Raw genomic sequence first — 8,737 nt, 5'->3', positions numbered from 1 at the left:
AGCCGTTCTGACAAAAGCCACGGATTCTTTTCAGGGGCGAGATGAGAAATTCTATGTCTTCACTCCCCTGAGTGGTACCCACTGAAGCAGAAGTACCACAGGAACTTTCTTACGATGGCTTATGCCATCGTCGTCACCTTGCACAGAGTACGTTCAGGTGACCGTATGGTAGATCGTACGGGCGATGAGGGATCATCCTCATCGTGGGATCCAAATAGACTGTTTACTTGTGTATCAGAATGAGCTCTCTCATTCGAAGGCTCATTGACAGTCGCCAGATGTATATCAGGCGACTGTTCCATTCTCCCCGAGTCGGCCACTTCATCCGACTCGCATTCATAGTCGACCTCCAAAGAGGGGTCGTATTCACGTGGTGAATCACCACGTGCACTCGCAACATCTAGTGTTGTGAGAGTGAAAGACACTATGGCAGACGTTCCGTTTGTCGCAAGAGCTATCAGTGCGTCACCCGCGGCTGCGGTTCGTGCAGCCGAAGGCGCAGCACTATCGTCACCCGGCATGAGTTGATCCTTCATGCGATGGAATTTAAAATGATGGATCTGACCAATCAACATCGGTTTAAAAATTAAGTGGTCACATAGCGACCACTCCATTCGATGAAATTTAGAGTGATTGTCGTTTAAGGGAGGGGTGATGTAACGGGGTGTATCGTAACATGAAATCAAAACTTAAAGGTTGTTAATTAATATATTATCTAAAAGGTAGATAATATTTGGAGGAGATTACATTATATAGTAATATTCAGAAGTCTTATCCGTAAATAGGTATAGACCAATATACCATTTTAATTCGCAGACTTATCAGCTGTAGAAGTAATCAAAGAGAGAGTTACAGATAAGAATTCATTTACATGTTTAGTATTAGATTATAAATAAGTTAGCGTTTACAAAGGTAGAACAAGAGACACTTAATTATATTCAATACAGTATTCATTTTACCCTCTTAAGCTAATTACCTAAAGAGGAGTCTTTCTCTGCACGTACTAGTATACGTGAAATAATTTAGGCCTCACTCGCAACTGAAGCAGTGCGAAGTGGACTTGTACTGAAACAGTACAAGTCGTAGTGCCCCGTTACCATATTAATACATTTTTCATTTAACCCTCTTCAAGGTAGTTGTCCTAACGAGAAGGATTCCTCTGCACGTTCTAGTGTTCGTGAAGTGACGTAAGGCACCACTCGCAACTGAAGCAGTGCGGAGTGGACTTGTACTGAAGCAGAACAAGTCGTAGCGACCGATACACAAAGCACCTGATTGCGACATCAAAAGACCTGTGCGAAACAAAAAAAACCATTTTGTCTGTAGTTGAGCATGACAACGTTAAAAGAAATTTGATCGAATGATGTCGATCACCGAGGCAGCTCTCGTTTCACCGTGGAGCTTGTCTCACTTCTCAAATTGTTTAAATTTTCGCAATATAAATGTCACGATTGTAAAACGAATCATGACGTATTTGGCCATCTCTCGGTCTTCTTGGTGCACTGCACAAACGAAGGTACATTGAATGTTTTTCTCAGTGGTTTGAGGTCGGTAATGATGAAATAAGACCGTTTAAAAGTTTGTATACATGCTACGGCCAAAGGTTTGGAGCACTTAGCTTATCAGACGAGCTTCTCATGGGTACTACAGATATATTCTTAACGATGCAAAGCGTGCTCAGAGTTTTTTGTTCTGAATTTTCCACATAAGAGTGTTGCAGTCGGAGGCTTCTAAGCTAGAGCTTCCAATCACTTACTTGTCTCGCCTTTCGGAGACCAATTCGTACGATCGATTGCTAGAAGGACACTTTGCTCTAATGCTGGCTCGTATCTTGACATTTTCCGAATGGTGTGCGTCGATTGCTCGCTCTTCGATGGTGGCAATAATGATAATGCGACTTTGCCATTCTTATAGTATTGCACGCCAAATGGACTGACTTTCTTCTACTATGGCGAATGGAGCGACTTCAATCATAACTCTTTTGAATACGGTCAAAACCCCGACGTCTAAAGTGCCACGATAGAGTAGGCAGAAGAGGGCTATGCGAACGTCTGTATCAATGGCAGTCGCCTTGTCGCCTTATCGAATCTGCATAGCGTCTCAAATTCATTTCTCCGTACAAATGCGAATACAAACTTCCGGCCGGGACTAGCATTAAAGAACTCAACATTTATTGTTCATTTAAACGAAGACTGATGGACAATTAATTGGCTCAGGTCCTCATGAGAGTTATGCTTTACACGCGAAGCAACATCATCTCTGTAAGTACTTGCTCCTTTCGATGACTTGATCGCGACTTTCACCTGTGTCGGTCTAGGATACAATTTTTATTTAAGAAGTTATTGCCTTAAAAATTAAAAAAAACACTTTTACGAAATATATATATAAACATATATTTCGTAAAAGTGTTTTTTTTTTCTCCCATCAAAATTTGCTTTCGCAAATCTTTTTTGATGTGTAACGCGGTGTACCATATATAACTATTGTTTTCTAAAAAAGTGATACTGAATACTATGTTGTATAAAAGAAAATAAGCAAAGAAGTGAAAATATTAATCTTATTTAATTATTTGACATAAGAGTCCCCAATATTGCCAAAATTGGTAATAATGACGCAATAAAAGTTAGTTCTATTAATTGGTTGATATGAGTTAAGCTTAATCCCGCCGTCATTCGTCACAAGACACGATTGGGCGGTGCGCGAGTAGGCGCCAAAGATAGTAAGTTATTAATATCATTAAGTTAGCGGTCGATAGAAGATCGTTACGTAAGAGCCTAATACTTTATTACAGTTTCACTTTTCTTTAATTGAAGCCTTAGTCTAGAGCCTAGAAGCTCAATTACCTTAGCGTCATAGAAACCTTCCTCTGTAGCTTTGAGTACGTGAAGTTACGAGGCACATCACCTTCACTGTAAGCAGAGTAGGTTGACTGGAACTGCGGAGTATGCGGATCCAACGCTGTTGCGAAATCGCACCTGTGAGGTGGATTGTAATAAAAACGGTCGAGACCAGTAGGTGCGGAGCGCCCTACTGGTTTAGCAACGCTAAAAGAATTTGCAGGCCTTTTGACGAAAGTCGCTCCTCACACACAAATATTGTGTGTAGCTTCCCCAGATGATGGCAGCTGCACGGATCAGTGTAGCTGTCAGTAAGGCAAATTATTTCAGTAGACGCTAATGCTTCTACTGCAAGAAATATATCAACGCCTTCTTCCATTGGAGGTGACTGGAATATATCATGTATTGATGACATTGCAGGTGACTGGTCCAAGTCACCTGTATAGCCCGACTCAGTGGCGATTGAGAAGACCGCCAAATTACCGGGGGCCGAAAGGTCAAAAATTGAAGTCTATAAGTTTAAGGCAGTTGAAGGCAATTTTCTTTTAAGATGATTCGTCGAATTAGATGGCACCATTGAAGCTGAACGTATCCGAGTGATGCGATGAAATTGAAGTTTAGCATTTCCAACTTGACCGGACGTGCCAAAATATTGGGCCTTGGGGATCAAGCTTCACGACCCATTAATCTTCGGGTCGTATGAAGTCTTACAGACTCAGCTCAGGCAAATACATGAGCGCCACGTGCCGAATTTAGGGCTCGAGCCGAGCTCCTGGAATTGAAGCAGGGAATGCGTGACAATTACGCTTATGCCCAACATACACAATACCTGGTCAGTTGTATCATGAGCCATCCAATCGATGCACAAATGCAGGTAACTGTATTTGTTAGAGATCTTGCAGATAGTACTTCCAAGACATGCCTGTTCCGGCTTGCACTTGCGATTGTTATAGCGGAACAGGTGGACTTCAGTCTTAAGGCTACTCTGGGGCTTTTCGTCCTCCGAAACGACAAGATAACGGAGGTATAGAACCTACTAGCGAACCTACAGTGCTAACGATGAAGGTGAGGTGCCTCGATTAATTCACATACACGAAGTGTAGAGGAAGGTTTTTAGTAGCTAAGAATTCTTATTTATTAAGGATTAATACAAAGGCTTGAGTATAGGGGAAAACTAAAGCTGTATTAATATATTAAATTCATTTTTAGCGATTTATATCCACTGGCGTTAATATGTTAATAAAGTAACTATGCAATGCGCCTCCTTGCGCACCGCCTAATCGTGTCTTGAAACGTTTGGCGGGGTAAGTAAAAAAAATTACATTTAAATCAATTAATCAACAGAACATTTATCTTATTGCGTTAGTATTGCCAAATTTGGCAAAATTGGAATTGTTAAGTCGCAACTAATAACAGTAATGATTTATACTTCTTTACTTAATTGCTCTTATAGAACTGATAGTTTTATCTCTTTTCTAGAAAAAAATATTTATTATTTCTCTTGTATGAAATATCTTTTTGGAACGGGACTCCTCGTTGCATCATCACCAAACAACACTAACTATAATTACCGATGTAGCGTGACAGAGAGTACTATTACTCCACCCTCTCAATACCAGCAAGTGTTGGTTCATTTCGATTTCAGCTTAAATTGCGCAAAGGCTAGCTCCCTCATAAAGACGCTAATTGGGGGATAAGCATCTATTGTATGATGTGCGAACTGGTTGAGAACCTCCAATCCTTCACGAGTGCGAGGAGTGTTCGTTCTCTGATGGACCCTCCGACGAAGAGGATGAGTCTTGCTGAACTACTAGACGAGATCCGGAGGGTCAATTTTTATCTGGGAACGAGATTTTGAGCTATCAGGAGAGGGTGGATACTCTCGCCAACGAATGATTTACCTCACCGAGGACCGATAACGCATTCGAATAGAAAGCGCTTCTTCACCACTCATATTCGTCAATGGATTGAGAGGGTGAGAAAATATGGGGTTTGTTTTATTCGACAAAATTGAGTCATCTTTGTAGCTTGAATCACTTCGCCTGGATTTACGGGAGAGCGTTGATTACGAAGGCTCCTTTCGTCGCGAGTAAGCGACGACGGTCAACGGTGCTACTTGCGAACAGTTGAAAAACTGCGCGCAAGTTGCTATCATCAACTGGCAAATGAACAAAAACATCCGACCCTTTGTGACATGTTTTGACAGATCGTCAGGAGATTTCATTGAAGGATATAGCTGCAATCTCTTTTCAAAGACTATCAATTTTGCCGAACGCCTTGGCAAGTGCCCGTTTAATTCGGACCCGGAAGAAGCCTCATACTGATACTACGATCGAAGACTTCTAATGTAAGACATAGGATGCATACGCATCATAAGAGGCAATTTGATCTTGTATGTATTGCCTTAGAGGTGCAATTTACGGAATGGGCCGATATACAAGGGAAGTAAATTATCACTACCCACATTACTCACTGCATGCTTTTGTAGATTTACCAAAGACAGAAGACAATCCGGCAAGATCGTTAACTTTTTAATAGAAAATGTTTGCTTTTCTATTTTAATCAGCATTTCGTTTCTGACGGTTCACCGCATCAGCGTTGGAATAAGGTACGAAACGGACCACTGCTTCTGAAGCCAGCAGAAATTTTCCTGCTGACTCAATTTTTTCTCGCTAGTGCGACCGCTGCGCACTGCGGATATATTATTTCCTCTTTAGTGAGGGCGTTATTGTGTCCTCACTTATATTATTGTTTTCGATGCTAAATCTTTCAGCATCGTTATCAGAGTCAGTAATAGCCTTATCGCTATTAATGAGTTGCTCCACTTCAATGATGATTGAATCAATATTAACATACTTTGCATTGTCTGTAAAATTAATGCATGATGAGCAAAAAATCGACTGTTCTTTGCTCAAAGAGTCCCCTTTTAAATGACGGTCATTCTCAAACAAGGTGGGTATACGTAGATGGCGAAAGCCAATCACGAAAACGGTGTATGCTCTGATGTGGCATGTACCAAATTGTTGATGGCAAATTTTGCCATCGGCAAGAGCCACTCCAACTGGGTGTATCCTCCAAGTATCTACTGGAGGACAAATTTGCACGTTCTGTCGGGCCATCTGTTTCAGAATGGTCAGAAGCTCAAATTTCACTCGAGTTCCAAATAATTCGAACACTTGTTGCCAAAATCCTGTTGTAACTGGGAATCTCAATCACGAACCAGTTCATGGTGTAAGTCATCAAGTTGAAATATCGTGTCAACAAAGACACGAGTACAGCAAGATGGTACGCCTTGCTGAAACGATCAAGAAACACAAGAATACCATCGTTCGTTTTTTTTCAAGAAATTTGAAGCCAAAGTCCATCGATACGGACTACCAACACTCTGACGTAACAGGCAAAGTGTAACGGGCTAAAGTTGACATAATATTACATAGTTACACAGTCCCCGTTAAGGAAGCTTTGTGTACCTAAGGGGATGGTCAATTACTTAAGTGAGATAATTAGACCCACCATTTGGTGTATTTCACATTGTTCATCACCCTGGTGTATGTAATGCACATAGATGCATTCACATTAGGATTATCGGAAATCACTATAGGAAGGGATGTCGACACGATGTGCGTCGCCAGCAATAACTGTTTAATACCGTAAGCCTCTGCGTGTTGTGAATCAATCTGTTGACGATCGATACAACTTCGACAAACTTTGTAAGGATTGTTGTGATGGATTTTTAAGGTGATCCATCAAACCATTAATAGCCGCATCTTCTAGATAAACTCTTATAACGTTATTAAATTATTTAATTTATTAATTTAACATTTACAAGAAGTTGATACATTGGGCAAAAGCCTGTTAAGACTGAAGATCTCCTATTCCGCAATAGAGAACGCTTTTTCGAGTGACTCTAATTCAATCCGGAAAGGTGGGTGTTAATAGGGCCGTCTGCAAAATCTTGAAGAAACACAGTTATCTGTGTATGTTGTTCAGTGGGATGACTAACGATACAACTGACCAGCTATGTGAATGTTGGGCATTAGCGTGTAAATCACGCTTGCCCTACTTCAAATCCAGAAGTTCGGGTCGAGCCCGAATTCGGCACGTGGCGGCTCAAATGTTTGTCTGGGCCGGGTCTTAAAGACCTCATATGCCCAAAGACTGATGGGTTGTAAAGCTTGAGCCCCAAGGCCCAAGATTTATCGCGTCCGAGTAAGTTGGACATGCCAAATTTCTATTCTGTCGCATCATCACTGATACGACAAGCTTATATGGCGTCATTAAATTCGACGAACCATCTTAAAGGGAGTCGCCTTCGACTGCCTCAAACTTAGAAACTTCATTTTTTGAGCTTTCGGGTCGACGCGGAAGCGTCGGCCTGTTAGCAGCATATACATGCTGCTGTCTCAACAGTTCCAATTATTGAACACCCTGTTCTCACAACACATCCGAGTGCTGAGTGCCTTGTTGGTGAAGCAAGGCTACTTCTCTCGGACTTCGACGATTTAGAGGTGTAAGAAGTTGGCTATGGCCGCATGCTGTTCATCTCTGCCCAGAGTGAAAAGCATGGCGCCAACGGCTGGTCTGCCTACGACCGAACTCATTCGTTCGATCGCTCTCCTTTCAAGGTCACCCAAATGAGTAAACCCTTCAAGCGTGGTGAGATAGCCTTGTTGGGGGGCTGGAAAGCTCCCTCCTTCTTCATCCATCATATCAACGTTGTATCGAACGCGCGTGGGGCCTTAAATGTCTTCGAAGTGGTAGCAGGTGTAACGGGGCACTTTCCACTAGTACTTGCTTACATTACACTTATTGATTACAGTGTAGGTTAGGTGCCTTGAACTTCACGTACAGTAGGGTACAGAGGAAGGTGTGTAAGAAGCTCAGCGGCTTAAGCTACCAAAGGTAAGTCAAAGTATTTGAATTAGGTAGAAGTAAAATTACATTAATACATATTTAGTTTCCTACGTAACGATCTTTTATCTAATACTGACTTATAATGTTAAAATCTTACAATGTATGCCACCAACTCGCGCACCGCCCAATCGTGACTTGTGACGATTGGCGGGTTAAGTTAAACTCAAATCAATCAATCAAGAGAACTAACTTTCATTGCGTCAATATTCCCAATTGTGGTAATATTGGAAAGCTTAAGTCAAACAAGTAATGAAGATAATTATTTGTACTTCTTTCCTTATTTACTTTCATAGAATATAATATTCATGTGCATCACTGTCAACCAGCGAGGCAGAATACATTGCTTTGAGCTTAGCGTCCAAGAAGGCAAGTGGATTCATCACTTACTCTCTGAGATATTGGATGCGGCATGCGAAGCAGGACTGGAGCTCAAGATCTTTAAAGACAATCAATCATGCATCAAGATGACGAAGAATCCTGTCAACCACGGCCGTGCAAAGCACATTGACATCAGTTATTTCTCGTGTAGAAATAATTGTTATGTAACGTTACACAACACTACACATATATAGGAAAAGTGCTGTTTTTGTACAATGTAGTCTTATAAATACTACAATGTACACAGACAGACTTACTAATCATACCCAAAATTGCAAAATGCAGAATACATATCACAAGCGCTAGTAGGAAAAAAAAGTCCCGCGAGCGCAATCGGGACCACTCGCGCAAGTCGCGACAGTGCTAGAAGGAGTTTGTCGAGTCGCTGAAGGACGAAGTGGCTAGCAGATGTAACGGGGCACTATGACTTGTACTGTTTCAGGGCAAGTCCACTTCGCACTGCTTCAGTGGCGAGTGGTGCCCTAAGTTAATTGACGTTCGTGCAGAGGAAGACTTCTCTTAAGGTAATTAGCTTAAGAGGATAAAATGAAAACTGTATTAAATATAATAAATGTCTCTTGTTCTATCTTTGTTAGTGCTAACATAGT

This window comes from Bremia lactucae, linkage group LG12, assembly GCF_004359215.1.
Source record: "Bremia lactucae strain SF5 linkage group LG12, whole genome shotgun sequence".
In the NCBI taxonomy this organism is placed as follows: Eukaryota; Oomycota; class Peronosporomycetes; order Peronosporales; family Peronosporaceae; genus Bremia; species Bremia lactucae.
This window is presented reverse-complemented; position numbering follows the sequence as displayed.